We start from the raw sequence: 22,390 nt of genomic DNA, 5'->3' as shown, positions 1-22,390 counted from the left end.
TGCAAACTCACATGCTGACGGGGACCAGGCAGGAAATAAACAGGAGTGAAGTAGGCCAGGTGGGCATTGAGAAGAAACAGAGAATTCCATCCCCTCGCAGGAGTGGCTGCTGCATGGACCTAGCGATCATAGCTACTATAGTAGACAAGCCCTGTGTGGCCCGGCTTGCCCCTGCTCCACGAGAAGCCAGAAAGGCAGAGTTTTGAAATCTGAAATCTCTCACTGAAAAAAAAAAAAAAAAAAAAAAAAAAGAACTTTTGGGTTTAGCAAGTTTCTGCAAGCTGAGTGAAGTCTGTGGGTTGTCAGTTTGCAAACCTAAGTTACCATCTTAGCGGGGGATATAGCACATGTATGCCGGTGCCTATAAAGTGAGGAGAAAGTGCTGTGTCCCATCAGAGGCATGTTAGGGAAATGCTATGGAAATTCAGAAAAACAGAGAAAGGTGACTGCCGTATGGCACTGTGTGGGGAAAGTAGCAATTAAGATGGTCCGTGAAGGAGCAGAGAGGAATGTAAAGGGCGTGTTAGGAGAATGGTAAAAGATGTTTGGCCACAGGGAGGTCAGGTAGTCATCAGGCGTGGAAATGTGCCCTATTGGTAGGTGGAGAGCCAGTGCTCCACCAGACCTTCCCCTAAACCAGAAACGAAAGGGTTAATGTCAGTCAGCATCTGTGGCTGGTCATCACATATTTAAAGGCTGCCCTTGAGCATAGTCAGGGTAATGACTGGGAATTATACTGGCCAGGAGAGCTGCGCCAGTCACGGTAACCCTGGGGGCTAAGCCCAAGTGTGTGGACTTTGACCCTGGAGGGCCACAGGAGGTTTTGTGCCGGCACTGACCCAGCCAGAGTTCGTTCCGACGGCTCTGGGTCGGGTCACTTGAAGAGAGGAGGACATTAGAGGCAGGAGACTACTTAGGAAATGGACCAGGAGAGTCCTAGTGATGGGAACAGGGGCAGAGGCAGAGCAGTGGCAGGGCTTGGGGAGGGGGTGAACGCAGTGCACTAGCGAGAGGCCGGAGCCAAGGGCCACGTCCAGGGTCAAGCCCAGGCCAGTGGCGGTATCACTAGGCACTTGTACAAGGCGAGGGTGGGGGAGTTGGAGACAACAGGTTGAGGGGGAGGAGTATGAATAATCTTTGGCACATTTTGAATTTGAAGAACTAGTGGAACTTTGAGGCACATATATCTTATTCAGTGTCTTCAGAAACAATAACTATATATTCATCTACCTCCCCACACCCCCTCCCCCTAGAAATAATTTGTTTAAAGCAGATCAAAGATTGGAGGGAATGGAGCCTGAGACCAGTAAGTCTGACTGCAGAGGATAATAGACTAAATTTGGGAAGTTTTTGATAAAAAGCAAGTCCAGGCAGGCATTGCCTGGGGCAGCTCAGAACCGAAGGAGGTAACATTTATTGAATACCTACTATGTCCCAGAAGGTGAGCAAGGCTTTATGTTGATTATCTCATTTGATCTTCAGAACGGAACAACCTGAGGAGCTTTAATTATCCCCATTTTAAAGGTGAGGCACCTGAGGCCCAGGAATATGAAGTCATTCGTGGGAACCTTTGAAAGGAAAGACAAGGCCGTTTAAGGCAAACTTTACCCACTTTATCATGTTTTTTTACAAATGGCCCTGTTACAGGGGACACAGTCTTGAGTAGTTGCCTTTCCACCATTTCCCCATGGTGTGGATGTGACCAGATTGCAGCACTGATGGAGTCGTCTGAGAGCCTTGTTCGTACAGCAAGCACATGGCTTTTCTTAGGCTCAAGGTGCCTTCGTTCAAAATCTACATAGTCTTCAGAAAACTTCCATATTAAAGAGTACTTTTCTTTGACTGGGGTGCGAAGTCATATTGAAGTTGCCCCTTGGTGACACATGGCTTCTACAAGTGGGAAAACGTTGAAAAGCTTGGACTTCGGAGTCAGACCTGAGTTCAAATCCCAGCTCCATGATTTAATGACTGTATGACCTTGAGCAAGTCATCCAAGCTCTCTATGCCTGTTTGCTCATGTTTCATGCCAACCTCATTGGATTGCTGTGGAGGCTAAGTCATCTTCCAAGTATATACTGTTTTCTCCTCCCAGTCTCGCCTGTATTCTCTCTTTCCCCTCCAGTTGCCTTTTGGAAATAATCTAGACCAGCGTCAGCAAAGTTATTCGTAAAGAACCAGATAAGATGCATTTGAAGCTTTGTGTTTATCACACAGCCTCTGTTGCAGCTGCTCCACTCCGCTGTTGTCGAGTGAAAACAGCCACAGACAAGAATTAACAAGTGGGTGTGGTTGTGTTCCAATAAAACTTGACTTATAAAACCAGGCAGCATCTGTATTTGGTCCAGGGGCTGTAGTTTGCCAAGCCCTGGTCTAGACTCTAGCAGTTATGGGGACGTCCCGGCAGGTTTGTGGATGAGACGTGCTCTGTAAGCAGGCAGCACCAACTTCCTAATGGAACAATTCCAAAGCACTCCTTTCTTTTTTTCATTATCTTTTAAATTTTTTTATTGAAGTATAGTTGATTTACAATGCTGTGTTAATTAACTGCTATATAGCAGAGTGATTCAGATATATATATGTATCAATATTTATACATTCTGTTTTTATATATATTCTTTTCCATTATGGTTTATCGTAGGATATTGAACACAGTTCCCTGTGCTGTACAGTAGGACCTTGCTGCTTATCCATCCCACATGTAAAAGCCCACATCTGCAACCCCCAACCTCCCACTCCATCCCTCCCCCGACCCCCTCCCCCTTGGCAACCCCCGGTCTGTTCTCTACGTCTGTGATTCTGTTTCTGTTTCATAGATAGGTTCATTTGTGCCCTTTCTTGAATACGCCCTACTTAACCTTTAGTAAATGATGGCAACTTTTTTTCTTAGGGAATGCACAAAAAGGCTGCAGGGATTTTGGAAGTGGCTTCCAGAATATGAGCATTTAATCACTTTTAATCGTGCTGAGATTAAACTGATCAGATTTACTTTCAAATGTACACCGGTCCAAGAAGTGCTAGTTCAAACAAAACAAAAACATAGGGGATTGGGATTCTTGCCATACTTAGAGTGTGCTCAGCTTTGTCACTTGCAGGGGACAGGGGAGAGCCCTCGCATCCAAGGAGGGCTTTTCTCACAGCCTGCCTTTCCTCCACAGAGCAGAATCCTCTGTTACAGGACCATTAATGCCATAAATTTCCATGGTGCCTGGATCCTGAATCCCACTGGCTCTGGTTGTGCTTTTTTTTTTTTTTTTTTTAAGTCTGGATTTCATGGATGTGCTCTTATTTGAGCCCCAGACAGGCTTTCTTAGTGGTCTGAGCCTCAGAAGGACGTCGCAGAGCATCTTAATTCTCTCAATGTGGGGGAATTCTTTAATAATGTATGTAGTGGCCATGAGCGTGCCCTCTGGAAATAGGGATGGTAACTGGCCAGTGATTCCCAACTCCTGAATTCTGAGCTCTATCCTTACATTTGCACCAAAGCCACGCTTCCCACAGGCTGCTCCCAGCCAGTGACCAAGCAGGGATACTGGGGTAGACCCATTTCTAAGAGATGCAAACTCCTTTGATGGCTGTGGCACTAAGCCCTGCTGAAATTTCCTTAGCACACGTTCTGGGATGCTTTTTTCTACCCTCCATCCCTCTGTTCTTCACTCGGGGTCAGACTGGCATTGTGGTCTGATGGCTCTCCCAGCCTTTCCCACCTCCTTCCCTATTTTCCCTCATGAGTGTTTTCCATAATAAAAGCCTGCATATTTAATCCCATTTTGCCATCTACTCCTCAGAGGACCTGGACTAACACAATATATACTTTTAAAAATGTTATGTATATGAATCCCTAACAGTAGGGTAAGAAGTACCTCTCAGGCTTCCCTGGTGGCGCAGTGGTTGAGAATCTGCCTGCCAATGCAGGGGACACGGGTTCGAGCCCTGGCCCGGGAAGATCGCACATGCCACGGAGGAGCAACTAATCCCGTGTGCCACAACTACTGAGCTTGCGCTCTACAGCCGTGCTCCGCAACAAGGAGAAGCCCCTGCAATGAGAAGCCCGCTGCGCGCCGCAACTAGAGAAAGCCTGCGCACAGCAACGAAGACCCAGCGCAGCCAAAAATAAATAAATAAATAAATTTATATTTAAAAAAAAAAAAAGAAGTACCTCTCTATGATGGCTGGACGGAATTTTGCTCCTGTCCCCGTTTATATGTTGAAGCTCTAACCCTCAATGTGATGGTATTTGGAGATGCAGCCTTTGGGAGGTAATTAGGTTTAGAAAAGGACATGAGGGTGGGATCCTCGTGATAGGATTAGTGCCCTTATAAGAAGACACACAGCTTACTTGCCCTCCCTCTGCACTTGCACAAAGAAGAGGTCATGTAAGCACACAGAGAGATGACAGCCATCCACAAGATAGGAAGAGAGACCTCACCAGGAACCAAATCAGCCAGAACCTTGATCTTGGGCTTTCTAGCTTCTAGAACTATGAGAAAATCACCTTTTGTTTAAGCCTCTCAATCTGTAGTATTTTGTTATGGCAGCCTGAGCAGATGAAGACAGAGGGAAAGTTGATCTCACTCTAACTGGAGAATGAGTCTGGGAGCAGGTGGCTACGTGTCATCACCCCCACCTCTACAACCAGAGCGCAGCTCTGTCTGCTCAACACAGCCACGTGGCCACGGGTAGTGGCTACAGAGGGTTTGGAACCCGGAAATGTCTGCCATTAGTCTCTTAACAGAGTTGCTAAGGGTATTTGGGACGGGACAGTTCTCTGGGCGAGACATGCATTTCAGGGTGTTTAGTAACCCTGACCCCTGCCCACTAAATGCCAATGGGGCCTCCCAGTCCCTGGGGCAACCAGAACGACCTCCACAAATTTCCAAACATCCCCTGGGGCAAGATGGTACTGCTCCCAAGTGCAGCCATCCGGCACCCCTAGGGTCTAAGCTTTTAATCACCTTGCTTCACTACCAGTCTAATCGTTGGCCTGTGAAGGCAGCTGCCCAGCGGTCAGAGCTGCCCAGGGAGGTGGAGGGGAGAGCATTTCATTCCTTTGGTGTTTGGTGAGAAGGTTTCCTTGTGCTGTAGGGTTTCCAGGACTAATCCAAGGTCGGTAGTAAGTATCCTCCCAGCTCCAGGGCCTGGAGAAGCAGGATAGCGTGTGTCCAATGGGTGTGCAATCAGTACTGCATGTTGAGAAGTTATTTAATTGACTTCTTGCCTCCAGACAGAATATGTTAAACTTATGGAGAGTGTCACCGTTTTCCCTGGCTGACCCGCTCCCATTTGTCTTGGTCCCTACTCTCAAAAATGCCTTCCTTGATTAGTCTTGCTGCAACTTATACCAGCTTCTACTTACCTAGGCATCTGCATCTTATTACCCTAAGAGACCGTATAGCACATGGTCGTTTGGAGATTGAGCTCTGTAGTTAGATAAGCGGTTCAAATCCCACCTCTGTCCTGATTAGTTGTGTAACTATTAGTTATGTAACTAAGAACGACATTCTTTTTTTTTGGTCTGTAAAACAGGGGCAGCAGTAATAGTCCCTACCTCTTTGGGTTGCTGGGAGGATAAAGTGAAATTCATGGCATTCAGGGGACAAAAAAACAACAATTGCCTGTCTAAAAGTTTCCTGATACACAACACACTGTGGCTTTACCAAGGAAATTCTCAAATTTCTCCACCATTTTGGGATATTGAATTATTCAGAGCTCCAGTTTAAAATGTAAATATTGAATTATTTAAAGCTCCAGTTTAAAATGTAAATATTGAGGAACTCTTGGATTACAGAGCTTGTGGTTATTTACCTTTGTATCCCTCTCATCTAACCCACAGAAGGTGGGCACTGAATGATGGGGTTTTGTTTATTTTTACTGAAGTATAGTTGATTTACAATATATTAGCTTCAGGTGTACAGCACAATGATTCAGTAATACATACATGTATATATATGTATATTCTTTTTCAGATTCTTTTCCCTTAGAGGTTATTACAAAATATTGAGTACAGTTCCCTGTGCTATATGGTAGGTCCTTGCTGATTATGTATTTTATATATAGTAGTGTGCATATGTTAATCCCAACCTCGGAATTTATCCCTCCCCCTGGAGAATCGTAGAATGAACGTGTCCAAATGCTGTAGAGCAGACCTCGTTTTATTGCACTTTGCTTTATGGTGCTTCACAGATATTGCTTTTTTTTTTTTTTTTTTTTACAGATTGTGGTTTGTGGCAACCTTGTGTCAAGCAAGTGTATGCCATTTTTTCCAGCTGCATTTTCTCATTTTGTGTCTCTGTGTGACGTATTGGTAATTCTTGCAGTGTTTCAGACTTTTGCATTATTATTATTATATCTGTTACCATGATCTGTGGTCTTTGATGTTATTATTGTGAAAAGATTATGGCTCTATGAAGGCTGAGATTATGGTTCGTATTTTTTTAGCAATAAAGTCTTTTAAGATATGTACATTTTTTAGACATAATGCTATTGCACACTGAGTGGACTACCGTATAGTAGAAACATAACTTTTGTGTGCACTGGGAAAGCAAAAAATTCGTGTGACTTGCTTTATTGTGACATTTGCTTTATTGCAGTGGTCTGGAACCGAACCTGCAGTGTCTCTGCGGTCTGCCTTTATTAGGTCACTGTGATAGTAATAATAATAGCAGCTAACTGTGAACAAGTGCTTCCTAAGTGTCAGGCTATATTCTAAGTGTTTTATATATATATATTAGGCTATTTAATCCTTATAAGGTAGATAGTTTTATCATTTCCATTTTACAGTGAGGAAACGAAGGCTTCAGAGATTAATTTGCCCAAGTTCACACAGTTTGTCAATGTGACCTTGGAAGAAGACAGAGTAACTTGTGAGTTTCGGAAACCAAGCTCTGCCTGCTCCCAGCTCCCCAGGGTCGGGCGGGCTGGATCTGGAGATGGAGAGCAAAGGTGATAGTGCTGGTGGTGGGTGGTGGCTTTTCTCCAACGAGCGCTCATGCAGGATGTCATCTGTTCTCAATTTCCACTCTGGTTGTCCTCCGTGGCAGCCCTCCAGCCCAGCACATGTGCTCAGGCTGTTGGCCAGGAGCTAAATTTATTTGTAAGCCCAGGGTTCAAGGAGGTACATAAATTACACGTATACAGCCTCATTCCTCAGTTTAGCCTGATGCAGCCGAGTACCCATCAGGGTTTTCCAGGCTGCTCACTCCCAGTCCTAAGCCGTCGGCCCTTGTCGGGGTGCCTTCAGCTGCCACCTCTACCCCACACAGCAGGCACCTTATGAAGGAGACACTGGCACGTCTCTGTCCTGTCCACAGTCTTTGGTCTGGTCCCTTTGCCCAACTTAGTCCTTGCATTCCACTCTGTCATGTTCTCACCTCTTCTGACCATGTGGATCACACACCTCACAGCCCTTAATGCTTTTCCATTCCACTGAGGATGAAGTCAAACCCCTTTCAGGTGATTTACAAATCCCTTTGCACTCTGGTTCCCACCCACCTCTCCAGGCTACCTCCCAGGCCACTCCCCCCCCCCCCCCCCACTAGTACATCCCTGTCCTTCTCTTAGTTTCTTACACATGAGCAGGCTGTTTTGTTGTCCTAAGGATGGGAGAGTCCTTTCTTCCTTAACTGTTAGGGAACCGTCTTCCAGTGATAGAAACGGTCGTGCCCACCAGTATGATTCTTGTTTTGCGAGAACTAGATAAATGCCAGCAAGCTGCTCACAATTTAAATCACTGTCTTCTAAGTCTCCTCAACCCCTGAATCTTTTCTGCTTTTATGTTTACTTTAGTCGCATTGTATGTATCCTTTCAAAGGATGTGTTAAGGAGGTCCACGTGATAGAAGTTGCATAGACTCAGGCAGATTTGAGAGAAGAACTCTCCTCCCCCAGTGAAGAGATTTTTGGGGAGGTAAAAAGTCCAGTAGATGGAAAATGCCTTGAGAATAAGGCTTTATTTCGGGGTCTTCTGCAGAGTTTGCCATCTGTTGAACTGAATGCGGGAGGAGTGGAGTCTGCTTAGGACATTTTCAGGGATGAGAAAAGAAGGAGAAAATGCTGTTATTTACTGCAGACCTACCCTGCAGCAAGTGCTTTACATTACATTATATCCTTCAATCCTCACAATAATTCTATGAAGAAATACTACTATCCCCATTTTATGAGGGAGGAAACAGAGAGGTTAAGCAAGTTGCCTACGGTCACACAGCTGGTAGTGGACAGTGGCAGTGTCATAGTTCAGGTCTCATTTTCCTTCTTCTACAAAACTGCACTCCTGATTAAAGCTGGTTAAACCATCTCTCGGCTTGAGCTCAAATAGATCTTTTTGCTTTTCCCTGTTGCCACAAGACCCTGTTTTTCAAATCTCTAGTGGGGGCCTCTTGATATCTCAAGAACCTACGACTCAATCGCATTTCAAGTTTTGTCAGAATTCAGAAGTTTTGGAAAGCTGACAGTTACACAGATTTTAAAAGTGGAATTATAGTGTTTGTCAGTGTTTGTAATCCACTCTCTGGACATTCAGGAGAGTGTCAGAAATCTAGTTGGGTAATTTACTGAAGTTTCCTGCAAAGGTGCCTGCATGATGAAATTTTTCAATTACAGGAAATTATTTGAGTTGTTGAACTGTTTCTAACAGGGAACACTTCTTTATTTTTTTAAAGGAGCTTAAGTTTTTATTAAATACTGCAATCTATTTGGGGGATTGAATTGCTGTCGATATGGAAATAGGACCACTTGGGTGATGTGTTCCCCGTTGCCAGTTTCTCTTACGCTTAAACAATCTGTCTCCTTTCAAAGTATGACAGTTGGCAGAAATTCTTGGGCATATGAAATTGGGATTGTTTTCAGACATCAAAAATCGGCCTTCAGATCATCCTTGCCGCGTGGTCTAGCTTCAGCCTTCGCTTACCTTTTACACGCAGCTCTATCTCCCCGGCATCATCTTGTGTGGAGTAGACCCACTTGAGTGTGCACGCCAGGGGAATTGGATTTGACCGCTCCCCACCTTCGCACTGGGGTGGCTAACGGCTGCGATCCCCTCATGTAGAGAATCCATCAGCTGCCAGGAGAAGGCAGTGAAGCGTGTGAGACCCAGGAACTAACTCTATTTCCTAGCAACCGAGGAAAGCCATTTCTCCTCTGTCAGCAGGAATGCTCAGATTTATGTAAGCTAGAATTGCCCGTTATCACCATAATAAACCATATACTTGCAGGCAGTATTTACAGCCAGCTTGTCGTGGCATTCCATCCTGGCAGCCCCCAAGCTTGTGAGTTTCCCATTTGCAGCCCCCCAAAATACGATTAGCTGGATGCTGAGTACTAATTTAGTTAACAGCAGTGCCTGACAAAGCTACTAACTGTCTAATTATGAAGGAAGATTACTGATACCATTAATTGAATGGTTGTAAAACTCCGGTAAAGTCAGATGGTAGTAAAGTCCATTTTCAATTCACTAGGCTATTAAAAGTATTTCCGGCTATAAAATAAACAGACACAAAGCATACTAAACAGGCTAATATGGAAACATAAAAAAGAGAAGGGAGAAGCTTGTGATAGCAATTAGTGGTCGTGATTAGCTGCGCCACAGGCCCAGTGGTGGAAATTAAAGATTAATTTATGGCAGCGCTCTGGCGAGGGAGGTTTGCCGGTGACTGTTCTGCCTACAGGTGGGCTAGGCGCTTGTCATTTCAATTGCCAAAAAATCATCCCCAGCTTAGGCTGTGCTTCAGCCTTCCTTGGGACTGTTCTTTCTGTTCCCTGCAGCTGAAATATGCTTAATCAACACATTTCTTCATTCAGAGCCTTAGTTTCCCTACAGGGGTGAGCTGGTCTAGGGGCCTTGTAGCTCTAAGAGAACCTGAGATGATCTGTTCCAACACCACTTCCTACCAGCCTGCATCTTTGCTGACCCTTACATACAGTTTACCTGTCCATGGTTCCCATACCCTTTACCTGGATGCTCTCCTCTCCAGCCACTCCTGGGAAACCCTTCTCGGTTTCCATATCCTGGAGAGTTCTCTTAAGAACCCGGTCTCTGTACTGCCCACTCACCATTCATCCTCACTGCCTCTTTCCTGGCTGTATTTTCAGTCCCACCAGCTGATAAGTTCCTGGGGAGCTCATTAAAGATGTGAGAATTGATTGAGGGGAAAGGCCTTCCAGGGCAGGAAGTATGCCACATCTTGGTCCGTTTCCCCAGGAAGATGTTGGAAAGTTGAGAAGATATTATCTAAGAACCTGTCACTGTACAGAAATAACAGGAACACTAGTTGGTATGGAATTTTGCTATCAAAAGGCCTTTTTGTGTTCTGATGTCCAGAAGCAGCCACGAAATAGATGAATGGGCATGTTGGCAACCTTGCCACTGAGAGGATGGAGACTTAGAGAGGAGAGCTGGCCCAGGTTCTGATGGGTTGAACTGAAGAACTCCTCTGGGTGGTTCTTAAACCCTGACTCACTGTAGTCCTCATCTGTAGAAAGAGCAGAGCGTCCTGGGGTGGCTTTTCAGACCCCACTTGGAGAATGATCTCTCACATGTGGTTTATCAAGTAAAGACTTTATGCACCAACCGAAGCTGGGATGCATCACCTTTTTCCCATCTTCTTCTTGTCCTGGACAATTGGAGATTGCTTCACCAAATTTTAAGCCACCCCATTACCTTCCTGTTTCTTTAGCCTAGACCTGGGTTACCCCAAGTATGGTCCCTGGACCAGAAGCAGTAGTATTCCCAGGGAGCTGGGGAGAAGTATAAATTCCTGGGCCCATCCTAGGTCGACTAAATTGGAATCTGCTGCGTAACAAGTTCCCAAGTGTTTCCTGTGCTCATTAAAGATTGAGAAATGCTGCTCTAAACAGGTTTTCCCACATTGTCCCAGGCTAAGGATCATCTCAAGTGCTTATTGAACATACAGCCTCCTTGACCCTTCTCTAGACATTCCGCACAGCACTGGGTTTAGGATGGCGCCTGGGTGTTCGTGTGGGTGACTCATGCCTACAGGGGTTTCTTTTCCTGAGGGAAGTTCAGGATTCTCTGCTCTAACCCGGTGGTTCTCGCTGCTGGGTGTACATTAGAATTACCTGGTGAGCCTTTCAAAAATACTGAAGCTAGGAATGCACTCATAACAATTCCATTCAGTCAGGTGAAGGTGGAGCCCAGGTACTTTCCTGGCGATTCTAATGTATAATCGGGGTTCACAGCCACTGTCTCAGTCAGTGGTTCTCAAAATGTGGTCCACAGACCAGTAGCACCAGCACGATCTGGGAACTTGTCAGAAATGCAGATTGGTGGGGTGTGGTGGACTACCTCCCAAATCTACTGAATCAGAAATCCTTGAGGTGGGCCCAGTTATCTGTGTTTTAATAAGTTCTCCAGACAAGGCTGGCCTGTGTAATTCATGGGGCCCAGTGCCAAATGAAAACACAGGGCCCTTGTTCAGAAATTATTTAGAATTTCGAGATGGTGACAGCACAGCATTGAACCACAGCTGGAGTCTTCTAAGCATGGGGTCCTGTGTGACTGCACAGGACGTACACCCATGAACCTGGCTCTGCCTGCAATTGACTCTCGTGCCCACTGATGTTTGAGAACCCCTAGTCTGGGTTATAGCTGGTGTTTTTGCTTCTTGGCATGGTCCAAGAGTGACTCTCAGGACTTGTAAGCCACTGGCCCTGAGATGACAATAATAATAGTACCATTTGTTGATCATTTGTGATGTACCAGGCAAGGGGCTTGGCACTTCCCAGGTGTTATTTTCATTCAAGGCTCACAACAACCGTAGGAGAAGTATTCTGTTGCCTTCATTCCCATTGTGCAGATGGGGAGACTGAGCACCAAGGAAGGCCATTGGCCACTGGTAGGTTGAATATTTTGAATATCAACTGTTTGCCTCCTTCTTCACTGTGCCTCCTGCTCCAGTAATTATTTGCCCTGAGATCATCCTTGCTCCTAACTCCATGGGTGAGGACTTATTGGAATAGAAGGGCCTACAGGACCTCTAATAAAGGGCCAAGTGTTTTGCTTTGGCAAGATAGAAGGGTTTATAATCATGGGTTTTCTATTTATCATTTCACCAATGAGGAGCTAGAGGCTCCGACGGGGGACAGAACTAGCAAGTGACAGAGTTAGGGTTTGAATTCAGGAACCTCCGATCTCGAATGCTTCCCATCCTTCCAGGCTGCCGTGGTCCTAAGCATTCACTTACAGGATGGATAACTTCCCTCTTCTTGTAGTTTGAAAGGGAGAGGAGGAGTAAAAAACCAAGGAAAGAAACTAGAGTCTCCAAGGATCTGGGAAGAGACCAGGGGACTGTAAATTACACTAAGCAAGAGAGGGAATGCTAAAGTGAAATTGAGCTGGTGTTCAGGCCGGACTCAGCCGCCCTTAGGCTGGATATCTCTGAGAAAATGACTTCACCTCTCTGAGTCTGATTCCTGTCCTATAAGGTAGGTATAATAATAATACCCACCTTTATTGGGTTGTTGTGAGACTTCAATGAGATAATGGTTTAAATGAGCCACAGTGCTTAATAGGACTCCTGCCACTTAGTAGGTGCTCAGTAAAAGTTGCCATTGTTATAGTATTGAGGAGGCCTTTGGCCCAGGTCAGTGGGATTTGGAGTGAAAGTCTTGGCTCTACCCCTCTCCCTTTTCTCCACTCTCCTCTGTCTGCCTCCCTCACAGTGGAGTTGGGTAAATTAGAAACTCAGGATGGAGCTGGGAGATCTGGAGTTCTGTCCCAACGCCACCACCATTTAGATCTTGGACTTGTCTCCACCCCTTTCTAGGCCTTGGTTTCCTCATCTGACAGCCACAGGCTGGAACCAATGGTCTGCAAGGCTCTACAGTACCCTCCTTTCCTCCTAGCATCAAGAATCCATTGGCAATTAAGCCCCATTCGTTTGTTCCTGTGCACTAGTTTCTTGAAAGACATTTGAAAAGAAATCTGACAAGGGAGAGGCTCCACGGGCAAGCTGGCTTGAGGTTTGAGTCTGGCATCCCCCAGCTATTAACTGGAAGAAGCTTGGAAATGTGGAAATCCCTCCCTCTGTGCGCTGATCCTTGGGGGCCTGGCTTCAGGCTTTTCCTGGCATTGCCATGAAGACCATCAGGATCCCTGACCCTCCGTGGGCCCTAGATTGACTTCTGATCGGCATAAGTTGTGCTGCAGCTCGATGTTTCCCTGTTTTCCTTCTGCACGTTCGGTTTCCCAGGAAGCAGGCTTTGAGATGGATCTTGGTAGGCAGGAGGCAGCGTCTGTGGAAGGGAAGGGAGGGGAAGGAAGTGAATTGGGCAGAGGGAGAAGTGGGGCTGCAGTACAGTCATAAGGGAGGCCTCAGCCAACTCTCCACAGAATTCTCTGCTGGGAGCAGCCTTCACAGTCATCTGAGCTGGGGTGGGAGTGCAAGGTCAGGACTTTACACCCCCGTGTCAGTCCGTCATTGGATGCAGCCCCCGTGGAAGTGGGTGAGGCCTTGTTGAGGAGGCATCTCTCTTCTTCAGCCCAGACAATCCCTTTAGGACACTGACAGCTGAGGACTGTCTGCGGGCAGCTCTCCCGGCCCAGGGGCCCTCAGTGCTGGGATGCTGGGAGCTGAATACAGCACCCCTGAACCCCTCCCCGCCTCCTTATTCCTAACCAGGCAGCTTAGGAAATGCAAACCTCCTTGGTCTTAGCCTTCGCAAGTGCCAACTGGGTGGGTGATACAGTCTCTTAGTTTTTCACCAATTTGACCTTTTCCTCTTGAAACTAGATCATGCTGGAGGGTCCGAGCTGACCAAGAGGTCAAGTAGAGGTAGAGATGTGCCCTTTCCCAGTACAAATACTAAAAGCTACCAGTTGCTATCAGTCATTGAGTGCTAACTATATTCCAGGTTTACGATGTCTCCAATTTTCTTTAAAATCCTTCAGCTTATCTAATGCAATATTATGAGTTTGCTGAATCTAGGCCAGTATTGCTGAGAGCAGCCCAATCAAGGATGCGTGGTCCAGGGGAGGCCAGAGAGGCCCACTCTAGGGGAGCTGCTACAAGTTCTTTGGTTTCCCACCTCTTGAGTAACAACCAGAGCTTTGCTAATTAGCTTCCATAATGTCAGAAATGTGTGTGTTGTGTGTGTGTAAATATTGACCTTTGACCAGCCACATAAATATTAGAAATGTGCTCCCTCTGATGCAATGAAAGGAATTCACCATACATGGATCGTGTATAGTGAATCTTAAATCTTTTAGAGATGGACCTCGTGTTGCATGAATAAGGTATGGGGAGGTCTGTCAACTTTACCCTGAGAAAAATCACTAGGCAGAAATCACTACATGCTCCCATGAATGATCCCTTTCATGCCAAGGAGTGGTGGCAGCAAAATCGGTCCCATGAATTGTTTTGCTGCTCACTTGTTAATAATTTAGAAGTTGATAAACCTTCTTAGGTGTGATCAAGAGCGCCTTTAGAACTTGTAAACAAACTTGTGCAGGGCAGGGCTGACCGTCAGCATCTCACACTTCTTCAGTGGCAGCTCCATATGTATATCCTGTGCGAGAACCTGGGAGCGGTCCCTCAACCACATTGTCTCCCATCCATTTGCAGCCAGGCACCATGCCAGCCGCTGCACAAATGTACTTATTTAACGTCCACAGCACCCCTAAGGGGTAGATACTACCGTTTATATCCTTTTTATTAGTGAAAAAACCCACCTCAGAGAGATTTAATAATTCTCTTTGAGGTCCTCACAGCCAGCCAAATCAGGATTTGGACCCAGGCCTGTATGTTTCCCAAACCTGCGTTCTTCACTTCTGGCCCATGTGACCTGCCAGACGGCTTCCCGGAAAGGCAGGAGAAGACGTGAAATGGGCCCAATGCTTCTCTGTGCCCACGGTACCGTGAGAACCACCACACAATTAGGAAAGTGTCTATACTTTTACATCTATGTGGCGCATCTCTAAAAGATCTCAGCCAGTCCCTGAGTCTTGAATTTCACCAAACTTTCACTTAACTTCACCAATGAGAGCTCATTTCTACTATTCATCAGGCACGTCAACAGGCCAACTGTTTTCACCCCAATAAACACACAAATAAAAATAAAACAAAACTCATTTCTTATTCTGTGGGTGTGAAGGGCTAACATCTGGCCACTGCTCTGTCATGAGCTATCCACGCGATGCTCAGCTAGGTTCTCAAACCCCTTCAAGCTTTGCTTTCCTCTCCCCAAGTGGAAATCTTTCCTTCTACAGATTTATTTTTGTGATGTGTGTGTGTGTATGTTTCAAGAAGTCTAAAGTAGGACACCAAGATGGCGGAACTCATCACTCAAAATGGGTTGAAATGCCCCTCAAGGAGGGGTCTCCTGCCCCGACAAGAGCATCAGGCAGTGTAGGCAGAGCTGACCTGAGCCTGCTGGGAAGAGGAACCACTCTGGAATCAGCCCATCCTGGTGTCAAGGGTGTTGGCTCCCACACATCTCCGTGACACTCACCACTGCTGGACGCACACACCTCTCTGGGGCTTCCTCTGGCCACAAGAGTACACTGAGCCCACACACAGGCCAGGCCGGACGTGCAGGGGTGGTGGGACGCCCCAAGAGCAGCCTCCACCAAAGGCTCAGTTACGCACAGAGATAGCCTCCTTACTCTATTGGTCTCCCTTTTTTCTGTTTCTCTTCCCCATTCCCTTCCAGAGCTCTCTGGGACCACCTCCCGAACGGACTAGTTGCACGCAGATATTTGACTCAGGGTCTGCTTCCATAGGCGCGAAGCTCCCTGGTTCACATCCCTGCTCTGCTGTGGGGCAGCCGTAGGTGCCTGGGCACATCACTCCTGTCACTGGAACCTCAGCATCCTTCACCGGGAAGAGTGAGATGATAAAAGTAGAACACATCTCACAAGAGAGTTGGGAAGGTTCCAGAAATAGTCTGTGTAAATCGTTAAGAACAGCATCTGGCATACAGCAGGCGTTCAGTAAATGCTACTTAAAAAAAAAAAAAACCAGTTGATAGCTCCTAAAATTTCTTTGGCTGAGTCTTCGTCTAATCTGAGATCTCTTTGCTCTCAAACCTTAGACTTCCTCTGGCTGAATCTCCCTGGTTATTTCAGGGAATCTAATGCCTTTACTAAGTTAACATATCTTTAGCAAATATTGACTTAACACCTATTATATTGAAGACTTGGTGCTATGGTAGATATAAAGAAGAAGATGAGGTCACTGTCTCCAGGGAGATAAGACATAGTCACACGCAGCTGTGGTCCAAGGAAAACTGTGATAAGCACGCTTCTCTACAGGCAGACCTTGTTTTCTTGCGCTTTGCTTTATTGTGCTTCGCAGATACTGCGGTTTTTTGTTTTTTTTGTTTTTTTGTTTTTTAACAAATTGAAGGTTTGTGGCAACCCTGGGTTGTCAGAGGATAGTGAGCTTTTTTTTTTTGCAATGTAGTATTTTTTAATTAAGGTATGTGCATTTTTTTAGATGTTAATTGTACACTTAATAGACTACAGGATAGTGTAAACATAGCTTTTATACGTACTGGGAAACCAAAAATTCGTGTGACTTACTGCAATATTTGCTTAATCTCGGTGGTCTGGAACTAAATCTGCAGTATCTCTGAGGTCTGCCTGTACGTGCCAGTAAAGTAGGAAGTGAGTTGAGTGTAGGGTAAAGATAATTGTCTCTGGCGTGGAGGAGGAAGGGGTATCAGGGGTGGGTTTTAAACATTGGGTAGAATTTCAACAGAGGAGATGGAAGGGAGGGAGTGATACCAAAGGTGGAAGGTCTGGCATTCTGCAGCGAGCTTATCCCTATCTTATGGGAGACCCAATAGATTAATGACTCTCCATTTCTAGAGCAAAGGGGATAGCAGATTCTCCAAAAAGTGTAATAACAATATATAATGTGTTATATAATAGATTATTATACTTTATACATAGTACTTACTATGTGCCAGGAGCTACTAGAGATGCACTACGTAAGTTCATTGAATCCTCAACTTCAAGGTCAGTTTGACTATTATCTCCATTTTACAGATAAGAAAACTGAGGTGCAGAGATGTTAAGCATCCTGCCCAAGCTCACTCAGGTACTGCGTGGATGGCTGAAGTCGAAACGCAGGAAGTTTGCCTCCAGCGTTCCCATTCTGTGCTGCCTCTCAAGAATGGCACCTTTGCAGGACTTTAGGGGAATAGGTAGCCGTGATGTTGACAAGACTCAACAGGAGAAAGAACCTCTCCCCCACCCCGCCCACCGCCCAGCCCCATAGAAGTGGTCTCCAACTGGAGCAGTGGTTCTGGAAGTTGCAGGTCACCATGACAACGCACCCCTGAGCCCGGCCACGCCCCCAGGCTCAGTCTCCCTGGTTTCCAACCCCTGCGCAGGGCCCCTTTCCCTGCAGGGCCTACTGGGGAAGTATCCCTGGCTTGTGGCAGCTGTGGTTTGGCGCTCAGGACCCAGATGTAAGAGGAGCTCGGGCTGAGGCAGGGGCCTGCGCTGGTCTCCAGAAGGCAAGCCCCAGAGCGCCTCAAATAGGTGGTAACATCCCCAGTTTGATCCAAATCAAAACAAGCCTGGATTTTCCTGTTTGTTTTCTTTTCCTCCAGCAGGGAGAGGAAAGGAATGTGCAGCGGCTGCTAATTGAATAGTGGAGTGACCGATTTCTTATTTTCTTATCCATGCTGAGCAGAGCTGTAGGGAATCTCTGGGGCCAGGAAGGACACAGCGGGAGTCTCTGGGTCTCTCTGAGACGGAGTTCACAGTGGGGACCAAAGCTGCCAGCTGACATGTTTTATTTGGCCTGCCTGGTGTTTAAAAAATGTTTTAAAATAGATGCTGACATTTTTAAAAGGGGGAGATGATACATAAAATTCTGCATTCCTGGCTTGTGTTGAGACATGGAAAGATCTGGGCCCAAATCCCTGCAAGTAAACAATCAGGGGGAGCTGAGCTGAGGCTGCTCTTTTATACAGGTCACCAGAGTCCCCACCCACCAGCTTCACTCACCTGTATTACCTTTTAGGTCCTCATCAGCATTTGAGTTTGTGACCCCACAAGACGGGAAACCCTCCCTCCTAGGACCCTCACCAAGCTCAGGATGGGCACTACACTGGTGCCATGGGTCAGCAAGCAGACCAGTAGCCAAGGTGACTGGCGAGGGGCGCTTCCAGAGTCAGTTTGATGGCAGATTAAGGTGCCCGTTGCAAAGCCATTAGAACGCAGCGTGATGCATCGCTGGGTAAAGAGAGGGGCTGAAGCTGGAGACAGGTTCCTGAAGTGCTCCATCCGATTTAATTCTTCTGTACTTTTTTGAAACCTTAGGCAGATGAGAGCAGAGGCTGTAAATCACCCTCTATACAGTGGCTCATCATAAAGGATACGGAGAGAAATTAGAGGAGGCAAGAGAAGGAAAAGCAGTGATGAACAAGGCAAGGGTTGTTAACAGTGTGATTGAAGATGGGCAGGTAGTGCGTGAGAAGCTGCTGGAAGTCCGGCTTGATTTGGGCATCCCAGATGAACGGGAAAACCCACCAGCCCAGCCTACTGCTCTGCCCCAGGGCATGTGAAGGGGGGAATGTGTGTACAGAGAACTCACTGGGACTGTGCCTTACAATGTCAAACACATGGAATTTGCTTCAGTCAGTATGTCTCTTAATCTTGGCTCTGTCATTTTTTGGCTGTGTGACTTTGGGTAGGTTACTTAACCTCTCTGAGTCACATTTTCCTCCTCTGTTAAATGAAATAATCATCATAAATGCCAAGGGTGGTGCCAGAGGTCATAGGAAGCTCTCACTAAACGATGCTTTCTTTATGTAATATTGTAAAAGATTTAAATTGAACCATCCCCAAAGGAAAGTAGATTTCACTTACTCAGGTGGCAGTTAAAAGGTGATCTCTGAGGGTTCTGTTTTGCTCCTCTTGAGGAAGGGCAGGAAGACTGCCCCTCCCAGGGTCCTCTGAGTGTCCACACAGGTTTGTCTTGACACAGGACGGCAGTGTTTGAGTGGAAGAACTCAGTCCAAGAGGAGGGCAGCCTGAGGCTCACTGGGCTTGTCCACGGCTTCCCAGACTGGCTGTGAGCCACGCCTGTGGGAGGGACATGCTAGTCTCTGCCCTTCTCTCCTCTCCTCCCCGCTGCACCCCTGACTCAGTGCCCTGGGACCCGGACCCCGGCAGTGCCTCACGCACTATCTTTGTTTGGGCTTCCCCAGAAGCAGAGCCTCAGGTCAGGACTTGAGCGCTGCTGGTTTCTCGGAGGTTGTGGTGGACATGGAGATGCCCCTTCAGATCCTCCTTCAAGGAAGGACTGATTGCCCTGCTGTCAGCACCTTCAGGGTCTGCCCCAGCTGCAGAGAGAGCTCCACCGTGTCATCTGAGCTCATGCCTGCCCTTCCCGGGGCTACTGGCATCCTCCTGTGTACCCACATCTGGAGCCTGAGCAAGGTGGACCATTCAGCCCCACAGGGGACACCCAGGACTTGTTCCAGGCTCCTCCCAGGCAGCGCAAGGCTTTGCCAATCCTGTGCCAATCACATCTTAGCTTATCCTTCTGTCCAAGCCTGCTTCCGCCCCCTTCCTTTCATAGGTGTTGATTCCCTAATAAAACCCAACACCGCAGGTTCCGTCTCAGGGTCCACTTCCAGAGAACCCAGCCAGTGGCAGAGCTCTGGAGTAAGGGGGCCGGGAAGGAGGGAAAGTCAATATAAGAGTGTGTTGTCAAAGCCAGAGACCCTGCTGGGACCTCTGAGAAGGGTCAAAGATGCCCCCTGGGAATGGTCCATTGGGTGGCCTCTGTCCATCAGCTCCCAGAACTGCCTGTGAGGGCTCAAACTGCCCCCATTCCTGGGCTTCACTTATACACTGGCTGAGAGGGTTCCCCACCTTCGGAGATGCCCTGAACAGAAAGTGGGTGCGCCGAAGGAGGGATGCCATCAGCAGGAGTCTGAGCTTATGAGGGGCTTCACCGTGGCTGAACTCGGCAGAGAGCCCAGGGACGTGGTGCGGGGCACCCCAAAGCACCTGTAGACAGCAGGTGCTTGGGCCAAGCAGAGGTACCAGCAGGAGCTGGGAGGGTGGGAGGAGAGGAAGGTGGGGTAGTTTCTGCCCTGCTCCTTCCTGCCTCCGCAGCGGGGCTCAGGCAGTAGCTCTGGCTTCAGGCAGCTCTTCTTGGGTACCATCTCTCCCTGGGATCAGAAACACTGCCCCCTGCCCCTTCAGCCCGAGGATTCTGGCGTTGCTATTCTCTGGGTGTCTCTACTTTCCTTACTGGCTCTTTTCACCCCATTCACACCTCTGATAATTGTCTCCTGGCCAAAGGGCCTTTGATTGAGCGCTCTGCGGGGATTCTGATGGACACAATGGACCAGGCCACCCCTGATGCTGAAAGCCTTACCTTCCCCATTGACCACACCTTCTCCAGCTCTTCCATCCCTCCTCCCTCCCAGCCACTCTCGGTCCCCCTACAGCTTGCTTTTGAATCTATTTCATGTAGATAAATTTATGTACTCCTCCTTCACAGCTTTGCCTTTTGATTTGGAGGAAGAAAAAAAAAAAACCTTTCTATAAACCTATTAAATGTTTTCCTTTCACAAACACCGGTTTTGTACGTCAGAAGCGTTGCCTTTCATGACTATTGAATTCTTGGAAATGGGCTTCAAGTGCCTATTTCGGGAATTAAAATCAGAACATCAGCTCTTTTTCCCTCTCTGCATTCCTGCCCCTAGTCCTCTCCAGGGTGATGGATCCCTCTGGCTGGGCAGAAGGAAGATCATTTAAAGGAAATGTGAAAAAGGAAGGAATAATGCTCCATTTCAGGAGATTTTTCTCCCGACAGTTATTTTCAACAGGTGAGAGCTAGTGAGGCTGGCAGCAGATTTTTCAGGGAACACACAGCTACTTTTCCACCCCCAGCCCCCAACATACACATTCTCCAGAACCTCTGGAAAACCCCTCGAGTGCATTCAGTCAACACATATTAAGTGAGTGCCCACTGCGTGCCAAGTAGCTGGGTGCTGAGAACAAAAAGGTGTGATTCCCACCCCACGCCATGGGGTTTATAATCTATGTTGAGCATTAGAGATTAATTGGTGATTCACAGAAATGTGACATTGCAGTTTTTCCTTGGCACTTGCTGTTCCCTCTGCCTGGAATGCTTTTCCCTCAAATGTTTACATGGCTTGCTCCATACCGCCTCCATTTATTTATTTTTTTTGCAATCATCACTCTTCATGGAGGACGTCTATGGCCACCCATATCCCTTCTCTCTCTTTTCTTTTGTTTCCTTTTTGTGGGGCCCATCTATCCCAGAACGTAAGGTTTATGAGAATAAGAATTTTCTTCTGCTTTTTTTTTTTTTAATTTTTATTTATTTATTTATTTATTTATGGCAGTGTTGGGTCTTCGTTTCTGTGCGAGGGCTTTCTCTAGTTGCGGCAAGCGGGGGCCACTCTTCATTGCGGTGCGTGGGCCTCTCACTGTCGCGGCCTCTCTTCTTGCAGAGCACAGGCTCCAGACGCACAGGCTCAGTAATTGTGGCTCACGGGCCTAGTTGCTCCACGGCATGTGGGATCTTCCCAAACCAGGGCTCGAACCCGTGTCCCCTGCATTGGCAGGCAGATTCTCAACCACTGTGCCACCAGGGAAGCCCCTTCTTCTTTTTTTTTTAAAGTCTTTTTTGTTCTCTGCAGTATTTTCAGAGCTGAGAACAGTACATGGTACATAGTAGGTGCTCAAACAATGTTTATTAAATGAATGAACCAAACCAGGTACTAATAAGCATGGAGCTGAGAAAGACTAGACACAAGGCTTCTCAGGGGAAGTGAGAGTCAGGCTGATCTAAGAAAGATGAGAAGGCATTAACTAGGCCTGAAGGAGAAGCAAATAATTCCATGCAGGAAACACTGGCATGTGCAAAAGCCCTGTGGTGAATGAGAGCATGATGGGCTTTAAGAGCTAGAAGGTGTTCAGTGAAATTCAAGCACAGGACAGGGGATGGGAGAGAGATGTTATGAAGTAATAATAACAACTGAAACTTAGAGCAGCTCAGAAGTGCTGGGAACCATAGCAAGCTTTGTACAACTCTGGGAGGAAGATACTATACTTATTCCCATTTCATAGATGAGGAAATCGAGGCCCAGGTAGTTGAGAGAACTTGTTCAAATCACAGACTTAATGAACGTCAGAATTAGAATTAAACTGCAGTACTCTGACTGCAGAGCCTGTGGCCTTAACCCCTGTCTTTCAGTCTTTAGTAGGAAAGGAAGGATCGGCCAGCACCTGTGGGGACTTGGAGTGGCATAGACTCCCCACTGGGGGCCAGGCAGGAGCAGGCAGATACAGGCTGGTTATCTCCTACGGGGATTCTCACAGATCTCCCAGCTCTGCGCTCCCCACCCCACTTGGCTCTCTGCAGCCGCACCTACTCTGGTTG

The 22,390-nt window shown here is 47.0% G+C and overlaps 1 protein-coding gene and 1 long non-coding RNA gene across 2 annotated transcripts in view; one reads left to right on the top strand and one right to left on the bottom strand.

Annotated features, from left to right (window-relative positions):
- The window catches only part of PROK2 (prokineticin 2), a 411,215-nt gene that overhangs the window by 113,536 nt on the left and 275,289 nt on the right, over positions 1 to 22,390 (top strand). The window lies entirely within an intron of this gene.
- On the bottom strand, positions 10,560 to 18,998 carry LOC132374185 (uncharacterized). The gene is made up of 3 exons (XR_009505595.1): positions 18,832 to 18,998; positions 18,049 to 18,277; positions 10,560 to 13,244 (listed from the first exon to the last, which is right to left on the bottom strand). It is a non-coding gene; the product is annotated as an uncharacterized LOC132374185 (long non-coding RNA).

This window comes from Balaenoptera ricei, chromosome 11 (assembly GCF_028023285.1).
Source record: "Balaenoptera ricei isolate mBalRic1 chromosome 11, mBalRic1.hap2, whole genome shotgun sequence".
NCBI classification, from domain to species: Eukaryota; Metazoa; Chordata; class Mammalia; order Artiodactyla; family Balaenopteridae; genus Balaenoptera; species Balaenoptera ricei.
The sequence above is the reverse complement of the archived record's forward strand: the minus strand, read 5'-3'. Positions and strand labels throughout refer to the sequence as shown.